Consider the following 18478-nt stretch of genomic DNA (forward strand, 5'->3'; position numbering starts at 1 on the left):
GTAGTAATCAGCGTTAATTAGCAGACCCAGGCATCTCATACGGTATCTCTAGGGGTGGTCTGGAGCTATCTTTGGCGTCCGCCTGTTTTTGGGCCAAAATGCATGGTGAGTTCGCCGATGGAGGCGGTTGTGGCACCGTGCATTTTGTGTGCAGACCCCCGTGTACGCCCATGTTTATGCCCAGTTTTCCTCATTATTCCAGCTGCTCCCATAAAACCGCCCACTTGCCGCCCACAATGACCGTGCTCTTGCGGACAGGTTTTTTCGCACGGAGAGACCCGCCCGTGAGCGGTGTGAGGTCACCGCACATGTGCATTGCGAAAGCTACGCATGCGCACATGGAAAAAAAGAACAGATCCGCCCGTATACGGTCCCACCGTACCAAGCAGAATAACCCTCATAGTAACAGAAGATACCGCTCACCTGCAAATAAACCAAGCACTTTAGCCACAAAAGGTGGTTCCTGTTGCTGAAGTGCTTGGTTTGTTAAACTGTACAAGTCTTTTTAAACACAAAGGTGGGTGTAAAGATAATTCTATCTTGCACTGCTTACCTTTACATTATGGGCTGGATTTTGGGAGCATTGTCTCTCACAGGTCCATCTGAATGTCTTTTAGTGTCCTGACTTTAGTTGCAATTTGCTGCATAGATCAGAGTAAATATTCCATCCTTTAAGTAACAAAAACTAACTGTGTGCCCATTATGTTGGATCGAAACCACGTGAGCAAAGTTGTCTGTGAGCTTCCCAGAACTTTCCGCTTATTTTTGCCTCTACGACAACCACTGCAAGTCCGACAGTTGGCCAATGTAACAGTGCTTCCTCGTGCCGTGCTTATCCCAGATATAATGCTAATCCGTCCACGTTTCGTGGATACGGGCGGAGGCAGGAATATTGTTTCTAATAAGTTTGAAGTAAAAGAGAAAATTCAGCTTCTGCCATTGTTGAGATATTTGTAATTAATTGTGCTTTGGAATTGGAGAGTGGCTGCAATTATCGTCAAACAGCCTTGTATCCAGCACATATTAAATAAAACCCTGCTGCATTCTTGTTTCCCCGTAGATACTCAGAATTACGGCTACTAAATGCCAGTTTTTATGCGCTGCCACCAATCTTCCCAAGGTCAGCTGGCTGGCATTTAAAATCACAGACAGACATCTGAGACACCATTAAGGAGAATCCTGTCATTCCTCCGCACGCAGCTGATAGCTGGATAAAAACATATTTTTCAAGGTGTTTAATCAAAAGTGGAAAGATAATTCAATTTAATGTTGCGCGGAAGCATTAAAGATTATTAATATAACACAGATATATTTTGTTGAGATTGAACATATGACTTTCGGAGACGTACACCTGTAGGTTACAGTTACAGCTCACGCAGGGATTCTGCATTGTAGGATGGAGACTTTTTGTTTCTTTTGCAGAAGTTGGAACAGTAAGTCAATAATGTATGATTATAAATTGTTACCGAGGAAAAGGATTTTACAGTAATAGGTGCATTTGTTGCTGATATGCGCCAGACTCCGTCATCAGGGCCGGATTAACAATGGACCTGATGGAGCTGTAGCTCCAGGCCCACTATCCAAATATACCCATTTTGTAGCTGAGGAACAGGGCTTTCCAACAAGCCCAGCCTTGTGTCGCTAGCCCCCTAGGAACCAGAGATACTGCCGGGCAAATCTAGAAAGTTTTCCCCATAGGATAACATGGGACCGGCTAATTCCGACCCCCACCCAGTTCCAAAGGCTGCCAGTTCCCCATGTGGCATCACAGAAGCTCGAGGTTGATCTCAGTCTAACCCAAATCGCTGGGCCTTCAATCTGATACCAGGCTGGATCCATATGGGTTATTTGGTTCCAGAGATGTTGTGGGAAAACCAATTTTTTAATTTCTGAAATGTAATTTCATGGCTGTCCATGTTTGAGGGCAGATTTCTCTGGAACCAAACAGCCCAGTTTCACGGGACCAAAATCAATCAAAGCCAACTCAAAAGTTCTTCAATATTATACTGGTCTCATGTACCTGTATATGGGTCAGTTGGTTACGAAGATATAGCCGGTTGGTTAAAGGGGGGGGGGGGGGGGGTTCTATCCCTCTCACACCAGAAAATGCAGGGACTAGGCTGATGTAAAAGGGGCCAGCTCAGGAATGTCCCTGCATGATCCTAAGACCATATTCCTGGATAAGTCCCTGCATTTTCGGGTGTGTAAGGGGTATTATTTCAAATAGCCGGGACCTGCAGTGCTCTGAATACAGCCGGGCAGCCCCCTGTTCTCTGCCCGGCTGTCAATAGCTGTCACTTGTGCCCGGCAGCAGCTGTCCCCCAGTTACCGCGAACATGTATTCCCCCTTGGCAAAGAGCATGGAACCCCTGGCAATGAGCATGTAGGTAAGCAGCACTTATGTAGCATAATTTTTAATAGACATTATGGTGTTTGGCATAATAAGTAATGGACATTATGGTCTGTGGCTTAACATGTAATGGGCATTATGGGGTAAATTTATAATGCGTGCCTTTGGCGCGCAATACCCCTGTTTGTGAAGCATATTGTGAATTTTTGCTCAATACGTTTGGCATAGTGTGTATTTTGGCTCAATCCATGTGGCAAAATGTGGATTTAGCCTTAATCTGTGTGGCATAACGTGAATTTTGACTCATTATGTGTGCCATAGTATAAATTTTGGCTTAGTTAGTAAGGGGGTTACTATTGTGTTGCATGATTTGTATAAGGGGTATAGGATGTAGTAAACTTAGGTGTCCACATAAAAGGTGCTAAGTTTTACCAAGTTTTGGCTTTCAGTATTTTTTTTTATGACTGGAGTGTTGCCTCACCCCGCAAGTATTTTAGGACATCGGCGTCCTGCGTGTGTACCTTTGGAGTGCACCCGCCAATATATCTCCCTGCATTTTTTGTATGCCAGCCCCCTGCCTTTTCCAGGCATATATAATTAGTTGAAAGTGTTTACACAAATAGAAACACACCCATGAGCAGACCACCCAACCAGAACACTGGTCACACCCCCCACATTATTAGGTGCTGGCCGCAACCCCTATTATTGCGCATAATAGGCCCTTGATAATTTTCAGCTCAATGCCCATTTACACCTTAATCTGGCACTGTCCGTCATTGGTTTCGATTTGTATCTGTATTTTTTTTTTTGCATTAGTCATTAAAACTGCTAAAATCACAGCATCTTGGCCGGTTTCTGTACCTATGGCATCATTAACCTCAATAACATTATTTTCCACTATTTTTCAGTCTATTTTGAACACCTCACAGCTCACAATATTGTTTTCTATGTTTCATAAATATGCTCAAAGGTGGCAGTGAGTTGGCGGGTGACACTAAGGGGGTTGTTCTGATTGATGTTTTGTGGGCGTACTCACGCTCACTGAACGAGTTAGCGAGGCATATGGACAGACACGTCCATCCGGTTCAACAAGAATAAGGCCCTAAGTGACAGAGCAGCGGCACAAATCCACAGCACACTGCACAATAGTGCCCATTAGTTCTGCTACAGCACAAAGCAGTATCCTTATAGATGTTTCACCACACAGTAGTACCCATATACATTTTAAAGCACACAGTGGTACCCTTATACATGTTACACCACACAGTAGTACCCTTATACATGTCACACCACACAGTATTACTCACATATGTTACACAACACAGTAGTATCCTTATACACAGTATACTACACAGTAGTACTCTTATATATGTTACACAACACAGTAGTACCCTTATACATATTATACCACACAATAGTACTCATATATGTTACACAACACAGTAGTACCCTTATACATGTCACACCACACAGTATTACTCATATATGTTACACAACACAGTAGTACCCTTATACACGTTACACTACACAGTAGTACTCTTATATATGTTACACAACACAGTAGTACCCTTATACATATAATACCACACAATAGTACTCATATATGTTGCACAACACAGTAGTACTCATATATGTTACACAACACAGTAGAACTCTTATACATATTATACCACACTGTAGTACTCATATATGTTACACAGCACAGTAGTACCCTTATACATGTATCACAACACAGTAGTTCACATACAGTATACATGGTACACAACACAGTAATACCCTTATGCATGTTAACAACACAGTAGTACCCTTATACATATTATACCACACAGTAGTACCCTTAAACATTTATGCGCATATGCAGCCGCTTGGCGTGAGCTGGCACAGCAAATGACTTATGGGGGTGTGGGGCAGCAGTGCAGGTGGGGGCAGCGAGGGCAGCATTTAATGGAAATCCGCCCTTGACGCGGGTGCTGGGGAGCGACAGCTGATGCCAGCTGCCCATCCACTTTGCGCACAGGGAAGCCACAGTTCTAAGACACCAGAGAGGTGTCTTAGATCTGCTCCCTGACCATCTAATGATTCCCCCCCCCCCCGCGCATGCCAGACCGCAAATGGATGTTTATGCTGAACATCCATTCAAATGCGTATGGAAAAATCGGCGTGCTGGGGGGGGGGGGGGGGGGGCGGTCGTGCAGGCAGATCCCACTCCCCCATTGCAGGAAGCCGGGCAGTGGGGAAAGAGATGACAAGCTGTTACCGCAGCACAGCCTCTCTCCCCAGCTTAGCGCAGGCTGCTCAGTGCCGTGTGCTGAGCTGGAGAGATGGAAAGCTGCAGCAGCCTGTCATCTCTCTCGCTCTCCTTTAATTTTTGTCACGGGGGTGTGGCCCCGCCCACTCATGGAGTCCCTCCACATCCAGTGGCCACACCCCCTTCATTTTACCGGGGCCAGGCCAACCTGTCAGCACCCCTGATATTGACAATGCAGGCCAGATATACTGCAGGGTACACTACGGGTCTGATACAGTGCAGGCAGTATACAGTTCGGACAGGATACAGTGCAGGTCAGATACAGTGCAGGTCAGATACAGTGTGGGATACAGCGCAGGTCAGATACAGTGTGGGATACAGCGCAGGTCAGATACAGTGTGGGATACAGCGCAGGTCAGATACAGTGTGGGATACAGCGCAGGTCAGATACAGTGTGGGATACAGCGCAGGTCAGATACAGTGTGGGACACAGCGCAGGTCAGATACAATGTGGGATACAGCGCAGGTCAGATACAGTGTGGGATACAGCGCAGGTCAGATACAGTGTGGGATACAGCGCAGGTCAGATACAGTGTGGGATACAGCGCAGGTCAGATACAGTGTGGGATACAGTGCAGGTCAGATACAATGTGGGATACAGGACAAGATTGATACAGAGCAGGTCGGATAAAGGATGGGATACAGTGTGGGATGAAAACAGTTCAGATTGGATAATTTGCAGGTTAGATACACCAACACTGCACTTACTCTGGGGTCGACGACGTGTCGGTGGTGTCCTCAGTGCAGGAGTGCTGGAGGTGTTGGCATAGCAGGGGTGCCGACGGTACATTGGATACATTGAAACAAACATAATTTCCAAACTATTATATCATTTATTTACTAATTATGTACTTTTTAAAACTTAAGAACTCAATTAATATAAACGGTCTACAGAACAATGACCAAGATGCCGATCCATAGACTAAAATGCCAATCTAACCCGAAATGTTAATTATGTTTTGTAAAAACTCTCTGAAACATGTCAGTACCTCTATTTAGGGGATATTCAATCACCGGGCCCTATTCAACGCTGTCTTCCCCGACAGCATTGAGCAGGGTTTCACAAGCTGTCGGGCTCATTCTGCCGAGAGCGGCCAGGAAGTGACGAGCTGCCGGCTGCAGCTCGCCTCTTCCCGGCCGCAACTCGCGGCCACGCCCCCTTCTTGCTTCCCGGCAGGCGGGACATTGAATCCCGTCTGCATGTTCTCGGTCGAGCTGACCGAGAACGGGACTGGGTCACGGCGGTTGAGCAAGCTCGACCACCGTGACCCTCACATTGAATACCCCCTTAATCTGAAAGGGAGGAAAAAACAACTCGGTTTTTCAGGATAATTCTCGTGTCTCTTTAAATATAACTTTATCTCCCAAGTTCCGTCATAATAATAATAAATACTTTCCCTTTGCAGTAATGCTTATATTAGTTTACCATTGCTAATTTTGCCAGCAGTGGTAATGAACTCAGTGGCAAGAATCTGCTTTCCGCGTAATTATAAATTTAATTGGATTTTAATTGTCTTAAGATACTTAATATAAAATAATTTTTCTTTTAACAAATTGCACACTGCAAAGAAGTGTTGTAACACGATAGTAATATATGGTTTTACATATACGCAGCATTTGCATAATGGACATTATTAGGTTTTTCAACAATGTGAAGCTAATTAAATTGTTCATTAAATGTTTTTTGTCTTTTTATGCTAACTGCATTTCCGCTCGTTGCAGTTTTGTTTTTAATCATTGAGGAGTTATATTGTACAATATTGTTTGCAGTGTAGTTATATTTATTTGTTTGTTAGCTTTCTTTTCACACAATGCATCTGATTTTCCGCAGCGCTGAACGCTTTCTGTACAGTTTTGCAGGCATAGATTTCTGTTCAATTTTTTTTTTTTTTTACTTTTTTAAAAAGACAAATCTGCATTGTCAAAAATGGGCGATGGATTGTGGAATCTGTGACCATTTTTGAACAAATACACATGTATCGTCGAACGTTCCAAAACATTGAATACCCACCTACAGTATATGTTGTGTTTGCTTCTGGGGAGTTTCTGTTTAATATATCTACAGTGTCTAATACCCCTTTTCCACTAGCAAATTCTACCCGGGTTTTTGCTCGAGGACGCGCACCGACACGGGTTTTTTGTCAGTGTGAACGTGTCCTTTTCACAAAACACGGGTAGAGAGACCAGGGAATTCTACCCTGGTATCTACCAGGGTAAAACACGGCAATGACACGGGTCTGTGCGCAGTGTAAACACACATTACCCGTGTTTTAGATCCGGGTAACACTCTGAGGCCGGTAATTGGTTCTTCAGGGGCACCAGAAGATGATGTCATCTGCTGGAGACGCGCCGGAAGACGCTGGGAGACGCTGACCACGAGGAGGCTTCCCAGCAGCAGCTCCTCCGGCGCTGGCCACAAGCAGCCATCGCAGCACATTGGCCACGCTGGGCACAAGCAGCCATCGCAGCACATTGGCCACGCTGGCCACAAGCAGCCATCGCAGCACATTGGCCACGCTGGGCACAAGTAGCCATTGCAGCACATTGCCTCCTACCTACGCTGGGCACAAGCAGCCATCACAGCCACAATCCCTGCGACGCTGGGCCCAAGCAGCCATCACAGCATTACCTACAACGCTGGGCACTGCAGGTATTTGGACAGCAAACCATGTCTAGCCATAGTTGGACAGACAGTGAGATAAGAGAGCTGCTTAATATTAGGGGAGAGGAAGAAATAAGAAGACAGATGACGGGTACAGTAAAGGATACCTTTGTCTACAAGAACATATCCCTTATACTGGCCGACAGAGGCATAAAAAAAACACAGCAGCAAGTGGTGAACAAATTAAAGGCACTACGAAAGCAATTTATGAAAACACACGACCATAATCGTAAGAAAAGTGGCGTAGGACGTATTGATTGGCCATATTATGAGCTATGCTACAGTGTCTTTGGCAAAAGTGCCCTAACTAATCCCATCGCACTATCATCATCCAGCTGTGCCAATAGTCAGATGTCAGTAGAGGAGGACCATGCCGAAACACAGCACAGCCTCCCCAGCTCACAATGTGGACCACCATCCCCGCTGCTCGTATCTGACTGCAGTTTGGAAGAGTCAAGCATGAAGGATGATTCCGTCAGCGCTGTAATAAATGAGGAGGTAGAGGCTTCTCAGCCGGAGACTTCACAGGCACCCAAGTCGACGGAGATTTCCCAGGCACCCAAGCCCACAACTTTGCGCTCCAATAGTAAGTATTAAATTTGCACACAGACAAGCACATACACAAACATTATGTAGTGGTGTCAAAACTATCATACTATCATACTTCAAGCTCCTTTGGTACTACACATCCTAGCATGCTGTGTCATAGTTGCTGCAGTAGTCCATAGGTAAGACCAAAACTTATGTTAACACATGGTGGGATATGTGGATAGTTGAATGGCAACCTCGAACAATATTACACCTCAATACGTTTAAACTGTCTTTGAAAAAGGATTGAAAACATAATGGGCAATGGATAGGTAGTGTGCATGTGCCAGAAGGCCGCAAACATGTGTTGGTTAAACTATGCAATGTTTATATATCATCAGTGTGTAACAAATCATTTTTTATCCCTTTCACAGTCTATAACGTTCCCAAAAGGAAGCCGAAACCAAACAGAACAGAACAATCTGTGAGAGCAATGACAACGATTATTCTGGAACATCTACGTGAGGCGGATAGCGATTTGAATGCTCATGAAGATGCAAGAATTGCCCGTTTTTTAGCATCTGAAAAAGAAATGCATGATTCTTTTATGTCACAAATAGCGGATATGCATGAGAGGCAGATGACATTGTTTGAGCGTATGTTTAGCCTTATCCCTGCCAATACACAAGCACCACAAAAAGACCACACACAAGTGCCATATGGCCAGTACAACTATGACCATGCTCAGTATCCCAACACATCAACCCCACAACCCGAACAATATCGGGTTTATAGGCAATTGAGTTAGGCCTATTGCTGCTACATTTTCCTACCTCAAGGATGTACGTTTTTAGGCCTGAAATAATTAGGCCCACGTGATAACTAGAATGGCCATAGCAGAGGGGAAGATGTATGGAGCAGTGATAGTGCTTTAGGCCCTCCTATCAGCTCCAAACTGTTAAGTGTATGAAGGAATTCTGAAGGGACAGTTTGGAGCTGATAGGATTGTCAATTTATGACGTCTCTCCCCCCCCCCCATCACTGCGTCATACATCTTCCTCCATCTTGTGTTCTCTTTGCACTTATATTTTTGCAATAATAAATGTTTACCAAGCCATTTTGTACCTGTATGTCAAGTTTTGAAAACATACAAGAAAGTTTTTTGACATGTTTTATAATTATACTTCAAGTATACAAAAAATGAATAAATACAAACTGTTCAACCAGCAATATTTCTCTGTGTCCCCTACTGCAACATTGATGTAAGGTTTTGAGTTATTGTGGCTCTTATGCACTCTGCGGCAACGCTATGCACCCCCTCATAGCCTGCTGCATCATGTACGTTTCCCAACAACTCTTGGTCCAGCACATTCCACTCAGGAAGAAAGTTTTCCTTTTGCAGCTCACATATATTGTGCAGAATGCAGCAAGCTGCGACAATATCTGGCATGATTTTTAAGTCCACATCATTCCTCTTCATGAGGCAACGCCAGCGTCCTTTTAATCGGCCAAAAGCATTTTCAACTGCCATACGGGCAGAACTGAGGGCATGGGTATATGCAATCTGTTGTGGCGACAGTTGAACATGCTGGGTGTAGCCCTTCATCAGCCAGTGCTGCAAGGGGTAGGCTGCATCGCCAATGAGGTGGACCGGAATTTCCACACCATCAACAGTCACCGATTTCTGTAAAAATAATTATATTTATTCCTGGTTCAAAACATAAATATTGGTTTATGGGTGAACATAAAGTGTAGGGTACAAATTTCTTACCTCTCTAGGGAACAGACATCCACCTAGCTGGTCCTCCGCAATACTGTACAGATCTGAATTGGCTAGCACCCTCGCATCATGTGACCTACCGGGCCAACCTATGAACACATCTGTGAAACTAAAAAGAATGGTATATTACATATTGTTCCTCCAAAGAAAATGCCCACCATTACAAAAAAAATAGTAAACTATTGCTTACCAGTATTTATGGTCCACTACAGCTTGTAGGACAATAGAATGCCACCCCTTGCGGTTATAGTAGTCTGCGGGGTTATCACGGGGGGCAATGATGGGAATGTGGGTACCATCGATTGCTCCACCACACTGAGGATATCCACGCCTCTTGAATCCCTTGACAGTGTCCTCTAGCCGCTGTCCTTGCGGCAAGGATATAAAGCGCTGGTATAGGGTTTTCAGCAATGCCCGTGTGACTTGGTATACAATCTTGCACACTGTGCCAATTCCTACACCAAATAGACAAGAGAGTGTCCTATACTCTCCAGGGGTAGCGTACCACCAAATAGCAATTGCTAACCTCCTGCTGGGCTCAATAGGCTTCCTGAACTTGGTGGTCTGTTTCGTGATGGCAGGGGACAGTAGTTCCAAAATATAAAAAAATGTAGCACGGGACATTCTGAAATGTGCCATCCACTGCTCATCCTGGAAACTTAGAACTGTCTGCATGAAAGCCTCACCATGTCTGCGATCTCTCATCCACATTCTTATGGTTGGTGCAGTGCTAATTTGCAGGATGGTGGAAACACTCGCTGATAACAGCACTCTCCTCCTCCGCAAATAATGTCGACGAGCACTCTCCCTCTCCGCAAAGAATTGGGTCCTCCTCCTCCAGCGCAGCAGTAGGTAGCAGAGTGTTATAAGCTGCATCAAGCTGTCCATGGCAGAATAGTACAGCAAAATACTGCAAAATGTCTGCAAGCCCAGCATAGACACAGCTACTCTCTCTGACTCCATTGCTGCAATGCTGTAAGAAGTCCCCACCCACCACCCCTCCCCTTTGTCCCCTTTGTCCCCTTTGTGACTTCAAACTTGTTTGGACTGGAAAAAAGCTATGTCTTGTGGGCATTCTTGGGATTTTTCAAAGTTTACCCGGGTTTAGTGTAAAAGGCTCCGACACGGGTATAACACGGGTCTGTGCGCAGTGTGAACAGTGTTTTTACTCGTGTCTTACACGGGTATGATCCGTGTTCAAAAACCCGTGTTTAACACGGGTTTCAGATGGAAAAGGGGTATCAGTCGACAGCCAATAGGTCAACACGAAAAAGTGTAAATGCAAAAAGTCGACACGGACAAAAAGTTGACCGACAAAATGTCAAAATGCAGAAGGTCGCCATTGACAAAAGATCTGACCCAAGCAAAGGTTGGCTTCAAAATGGATGATATATGAAAAGGTTGACATTTTTTTCATTTGGACTTTTTCATACTTAAACATCCACGTGGATTGCGATTTGGAATGGTAAAGTGTGTTGAGTGCACACTCTGGTAGCGGAGAGAGTGAAGGGAGCCATGAGTGGGTACAGGGCCGCCGACAGGGGGGATCTGGGGGTACTTGAGTCCCGGGCACTGCCGCTCTGACAGAGGGTAGGAGCTCGGGCAACTCTTCCCAGCAGCACGATCACAGGCTGTCACTCACCCCTGTTGTCTGCCCCTTCACTGTCTGGCTTGAGCCCGCCCACCCGCCGCCCAGCTCCGAGTTGATTACGAGTCCGGCAGCCGCGGTGGCACATTGTGACTGCGCACTCACTGCGCAGTCACATGCATCCTACAGTGTCAGTGTGTCACTGACAAGACAGCCGCCGGGACTCGGCAAAGGAAGCCCCAACCGCGGCGTGACTGACAACGGAAGAGCAGCGCAGCAGCACAGTCACGAGACTATGGATATGGAGAGAGGAGCTGCCAGACCCGGTCCCCGGCCTTAAGGTACCAAAAGTGGTGTCGGAGGGGGGGGGGGGTGTCAGGGCAGGGGTGGGAGTCGGGGGGGTGGGATTTTGTCAGTCCCAGGCCCCAAAATTTCTGACGGCAGCCCTGAGTGGATATGCACCATACTAATTAGGGTTTTGCTTGTGTACGTTGTAGACCCTTCCATCCACACCCAGGGCCAAGGTCTAGAGATCCACTCTTTAGTCTGGTACGGATCATATTTTAGAAGCCACCGCTGGGGGAGATGGAGGGGTCAGCTTTGGCAAAGGAATGGGGTACATGCTCAAAAAAGCATGTTTACAGTAAACCTCTCTTTTCTTTCATTGTTTTCATGATTCATTATGTTGATGAAAGCCATTAGCTCATAACTGTAAGGATTTATCTTAGAACAAAGCGTTCACTAAATAATGAGAATTCACCTTCAGTCTTCTCTCCATGAACATCACAGAAAGCTCATTTCCTCTGCGTTGTTTCGCTCTTCTCCCGGGAAACGTACAAGATTTTTATGATCGTTCATCTGATTCTTTTTTTATTATTATCTGAAGTATTTTTTTCTTAAACTCGGCTTTTGATGTTTAGATAAAGGGGTTATTGTAAGTTTAATTATTACCAGGAACATCTTTTTGATTATTGTTTAGTTGTAGTTGGCTATAAATTTGCATATTTTCAATTCAAAGCTGTCAGTCACCGGCGGTACAAGACCCAACGCTCCCGGAACATCAGACATCGCCGCGGACTGTTTAGATTCAAAGAAACCTTGAAATGTAATCAGAGAATATATTGCTTTGTCACCGGATGTAAAGCTGATTGAAACAGAGCAAAGTGTCAGAAAGTAAAATACAAAAAATAAAAAAATAAAAAAATTTCAGAAAGATGAACGGAGTGAATGGCATTTTAATATGCGCTGTTAAAAGTTATTTGCAGAGACAAAGGAGAGAGACGGATAATGGTAAAGTACACACTTCAGAGAATTACATCACGCGTTTTGTCTGCCTCCTATTATATACTGTATGTATTCTCTAAAACTGACTTATAGGAAAACTTATTGAAAATGTGTTTTGTATATAATACATGCAGATAATGGCTGTGAACAGAGGCCGTACGCAGCGGATCTGAGAAGTTCTTATCCGTATATTCTCGGATGGTCACATTCTCTCATGCACCCTGTTTTAACCTTTATTCCATAGCTTATGTTAACCATTTCCCTAGATGATTAGGGACAGCATACCCTCCAACATGACCCATCCCATTAGGTACAAAATGCTCTGTTCCTGGACTTCCCTGCCAGTGACAGTTACAGATGTGAGCCTACAGCACAGTCCAATATTCATAGAGGGGGGGTCACATCAACTCTCAGTGATGATTGGGATGGCAGTTGGTGTGACTCCCCTTTTTGAATATTGGACTGTGCTGCAGGCTCACATCTGTAACTGCCACTGGCAGGGAAGTCCAGGAACAGAGCATTTTGTACCTAATGGAATGGGTCATGTTGGAGGGTATGTGACAGGTGTGTTGGTAGCTGCTCACCTATAAAAGCAAAGTCTGCTGTGAGCTTCAGACCAGATAGCATGCCTGGAATCAAACATTAATGTCATAGCTATGTGTATTGTAATAATTTTGAGCAATAGTGTTAGGACCTGATGGGCGTGTCCATAGAAACATTGAGCTGGCCCCAAGGGACGTGGGTGTACCCAAAATTGCATCCTTACAAGCAGCCACCAAGTGACTCCTGGATCACGCGGCAACTGCGAGTGCCGGGCAGAGGAGGAGAAATCCTTTGATGTTAAGTAACCATTAAATGACCTCTCCGCTGTGCAATCACATGCATCAGCCGGCGGGTAGGCGTGCGTTTAACCTGCTCGCTGGACTCCGAACACACGCAGCCCAGGTCTGAATCAGACCCAAAGTGCACTAGGTTAAAGTGCACCAAACCACACAAACAATAGAAGAATAGATTTATTTTTCACTTCGCTGCTCAACCCAACTGCGGCAATTCATACATTTATTATGTAAGTTGTGCGCGGGTTCTGCAAGTTCAAAGAATCCCAAACCATCGCTCCTCTGTGTGAACGTGCCGGGGAGCATATGGATTAGAATCAGGGCCATAGTAACAGGGTGCAGATTCCCGGCCACAGCAACCTCATATACATTACATTCTGAAATCCATGAGAATCCGACGCTGCGAGGATGAGTTTTTTCCCCAATGTGGACTCAGAGCTTTGTGGGGAACCCTGCTTGGATTGACTCGGATCCCAGAAGTCCGGACACACTCGGATTCCAGGTAATACATCGCACTCATCTCTACATTAAACAGCTCCCTGGGAACAGCTCTGCTGTGGAACTTTGCAGGTCTACCTTTTGTTAAACAAAAAAATAATTGAAATCTTGATGAGCTTCTTTCCTGATCATGCAACGTTGCCCTAAGAACAGGCAAGGGCATCGCCATGGCAGCCAGCAAAACTGCCTTGAGATCTGTAACCCTAGGCAACCGCTCTGGGCCTTATCCCGGTTACAGCTGCATCCAGGTACGTGCTGGCATCACATTACCATTACAATAACATTGCCTGTTAGATTGCTATGCAAAGATTTATTCCTGGTCCATCGGTTATGTGGTATTCACATTGAAAGGAGACTTTACTCACTTATCCATGTCAGAAAAATAATAATTTAAAAAAACGGTGTCCCCCCCATCCCCTCCCCTACGGCTATAACCAGCCCCGGGCTCAAAGAGCCAGTCCAGGTTTTAGAAATTCAGGGTTCAAACCAGATAGGCGATGGGTTAATACTCCCTTCATCTTTACACAACAAGAGCTGAGTTCTGTCTTTCTACCCAAGATGGAATTGATTCTGTTTGGCGCCACTTCTGTCTTTATTTCCACCCATTTCCTACCATTCCTTAAATTCTTTAGTTCCCAGATAATCAGTTTCCTTCTGAAATCAAAGCTCTTCACTCTTTGCACCGGCTGATGTTGAGCGTCGCACTGTCAGTGACCTCCATTTCTCGTCTCTGTGATCTCAGGGCCGAGAGTGGATTTACTTCCCCGCGGACGTCATCGCTCTCTGAAACGCAGGAAATTTAGCTGATTGTGCCTCTTATAATCCATCCAATTCTCATACTTACATCTCCCTATGCAAATAGCCCTTTCTCCATGCCAGAGTCAGCATTGCTGGTGCGCGCTTCTTGACATGGAAGATTTCTGTGTGTTACGGGGGGAAAACTGCTTCTTCCTCGTATTCTGTATTGGAACCCATCGAAATGTGAAAAATAACTGAAAAATTTTCTTTTATGGTTTACATACGTTATATACCAGTTATACTGTACGATAATATTGTGTGACAATAGACATCAGACGTCATTCATTCAAGTATATATATATATAAAATACACAATGATCATCATTATCCGAGATGTGTCACACACATCCACGCACACTGGGCCTCATTCTCAGTCAGGAACCAGTACCAGGGCTTGCGCCGGATCAGGTTTCCGCACACAGAATGATAAATCCGTTTCTCCGTTTATAAAACCGTCTTTATTTGTCTGGATGGTAAATGCAGTAACACTTGTGTAGGGTTATATTACCGGGATGAAGTCAGCTGTGGATCTTTGTATCAACCAGAACTAGGTCAATGGTCGACACTATATCCTCAACATACGGTACGTCAACTGGGTCAACAGGAAGACAGGGTCAAAATGTCAACATGAAAAAGCTAGGCACTACAAAATGTCAATGCAAGCAAAAGGTCCACATGGGAATGGTCAACACACAAAAAAAAATGTTTTTTGGGGGGTTTTATGTCATTTTGTCACATGTAAGCCACACTTCTGGCTAGGTTCCCAATCATAGCCCGCATGGATGTTAATTAATAAAAAAAAAAGTAAAAAGAAACAAAAATGTGTTGACCTTTAGCATTGCCACAATGTTACATGTTATACCCATTAATCTATTGCATTTCAACCATAGGAGAGTGGACATATTGACTGCTGACCTATCATACGAATCCCAATGCAGAAGGGAGGTGCGGTCCGTCCGAGGAGGTGGCACCAAAATGCAGACTCCCCTGCAGTGATGGGAGACAGGTGCTGCAGTGTGATATTCTCCAGCAGCACCTGGCTCCTGTCACATAGGAAGAGCCAGCGCTATATACAGCCCAGTCTACGGTCAGCATCTCAGGACATGCTGGGCATGACTTCTGAAGTAATGAAATGGAGGACTGCCACTTAGCCAGCTAGACCATGCCTACTCTCACGTTGTCTGTGAGCCCATGCCTGCTGTTATAGGCCATGCACCTTTGGCGTGCCGCCCTGGGTTTCACCAGTATCATGGCACCTCTGGTTACTCCTCCAGGTACAGTATGGGTGGTCTTGTGGAAAACTGATGTGGTCTGCTGGTCTGTGCGAATGATGAACATAGGACCTTATTCTGGTTGACTCGCAAAGCTGCAAGTCCGCCAGACGCTGCCCACTGCCCGCACGACCTCCCCCCCCCTCACACGCCGCGATCTCCAGCACAGCTGCGAATTTATGATTTGCATTATCATTCATATCGCCGACCATCGATGATTTCTCCAGCGCTCGCTGATCTGAGACACCTCTGGGGTGTCTCAGATCTCCGAGCACACTGTGCGGGAAGGGGGGCAGGTGGCTGACATTCGCCGATATTAGCTGTCTGCCCTCCACACCGGCATTATCAAGTCATTTCCATGGGAACTGGGCGAATCCCCCGGCCCGCCACCCCACGCCCGGACGTCTGTGTGGCCGCTCGCACACAGCAGCTGCACATGCGGATATAAATAACTATGCGCAGTCACCAAAAATCGTCCACCTTTCGTACGCGAATCACCAGATTCACCCCCATTGTCTCATATTGGACAATATTTCAATAGTTAATTCTGACATAAACACAGTATATACGTTATACGGAATCTGGTAACGAGGCGGCTATGTTACCACCTTAGCTTTATAAGATGTTTTGGAATTTTCCAAGGATATTATAATAGCTGCGATACTTGTATTTCCTCATGTAAAACACTGTATTCCTCCTGTTTAGTATAACAATATAATCACCTGGCTGCCAGTGACACGCAGGGGCCCCGACACTGTGGCGTGCGGCGAGAAGAGGAATTTAGTTGCTAATATTAATTATGTTTCCGTGTTCCTGCGCGTACTGAAGCCGAGACTCGGCGCTCCGGGGGTACGGCGGTCGCACGTTTCCTCCATTCAACACGTTCCCATGTAACAGTAAAATAAATCACACAGAAAATAATCTACTGTAAGTGTTAACTTCCCTGTTTGTGGCTTCAATACCCAAGTGGTAAATGAAAGTAGCTGAACTTTGTATAAAATACTGACATAGAAAATAAAAGCCACAAACTATAGGATGTCAAACAGATGCAAGGTACAGTAAAACGTTACAAGGCGCATTCAGGCGGATCAGCCCCATGGAGGAGAGAGTACGGGCACGATATTACTAAGCCCATTAGACATTCCTCCCAACTTTTTATCCTTTGCCAGCCAGATATAATAAAGGGGTGTGGCCACAAAATCAGGGGGCGTGATCTCGCAATCAGGGGGTGTGGTCTATTATTGCCAGTGCCGTAACCAGACATTTTGGTGCTGTGTGCAAGAAAGGGAATTGGTGCCCTCCCCATGCTGAAAATAACGACAGTGCGTGCCATAAATTTAGGGGTGTGCTTTAATTGTGAAAGTAGATATAGCGTGTGTTGGATACCGTGCGGGTTGGATACAGTGCAAGTTGGATAAGGTTTGGGTTGGATACAGTTTGGGTTGGATACAGTGCAGGGTATAAAGCAGGTTAGATACTGTACGGGATATAGTGTGTGTTGGATACAGTGCAGGTTAGATACAGTTTGGGTTGGATAGAGTGCAGAACATAGAGCAGGTTGGATACAGTGCAGGATATATATATAGAAAGAGAGAGAGAGAGAGAACGCAGGGTGGTCCAGCACAGCCGCTTTTAATCACAACTCTGGTGGGTGCCCGCAGACGACTTTTCAGCAATATAGGTAACAGGAACTGCAGCACTCCAACCTTTTTTAAAAAAAGTGTTCAACTTATTAGCAACGTTTCAATACAGGCCTGAGGAAAATACATTTATTGTATTGAAACATTGCTAATAAATTGAACACTTTTTTGAAAAAGGTTGGAGTGCTGCAGTTCCTGTTACCTATATATATATATTATATATATATATATATATATAAATACATATATATATATATATATATTAGGTGATTCATCGCGACCGGGTAAGGGGCTGCGCCCCCTTAATTTGTGAACGTTTGTATTGTGTGATATATGGGCCCTTATTCTGGTTGGTGCGGTAATGTCCGCGTGTGGTCGGTCCGCCGATGTTTTGTGTCTGCGCATGTGCGGAGGCGTCTCTGCGCATGTGCGAACGGGACGCACGTCCAAATTCCGCATGAAATGTGCACACTACGAACAGGGGGTGGAGAGGGGCGTGAAGGGCTGTTTGGGCTCATTACCATATGCATACGCCCCGCGTTTCATGAAAACGCTGGGCGTACGTATGGTAATGCGGCCGTGACGCACGTGTAGGGGGCGGACATATGACATTGCCGGATGTCAGCTGCCCGCCCAGATCCCTGCTTTTGCACGGAGAAATGCCCGAGTGGTCTGAGGTTGCGGGAGCTGCCTGACCACTTGGTCCTGCATTCGATGGTCTGCGACCATCGAATGATGGGGGAGATTCCCTGAGATGGATGAGGTGTATTCATGAGAAATACACTTGCGGTCCGTTCGGACAGCTTCTTACCGCATTCGGACGGAGTGAGCGATCCGTACGGAAGGCGGGGTTTAGGACGCACGGTCCTGGCCGCATATTCGGCTCCGTCCGCACAGACCAGAATAAGGCCCATCGTTAGAATTGTATGAATGAT

The sequence above is a fragment of the Crinia signifera genome, chromosome 5 (assembly GCF_055691185.1).
Source record: "Crinia signifera chromosome 5, ASM5569118v1, whole genome shotgun sequence".
Taxonomy (NCBI): Eukaryota; Metazoa; Chordata; class Amphibia; order Anura; family Myobatrachidae; genus Crinia; species Crinia signifera.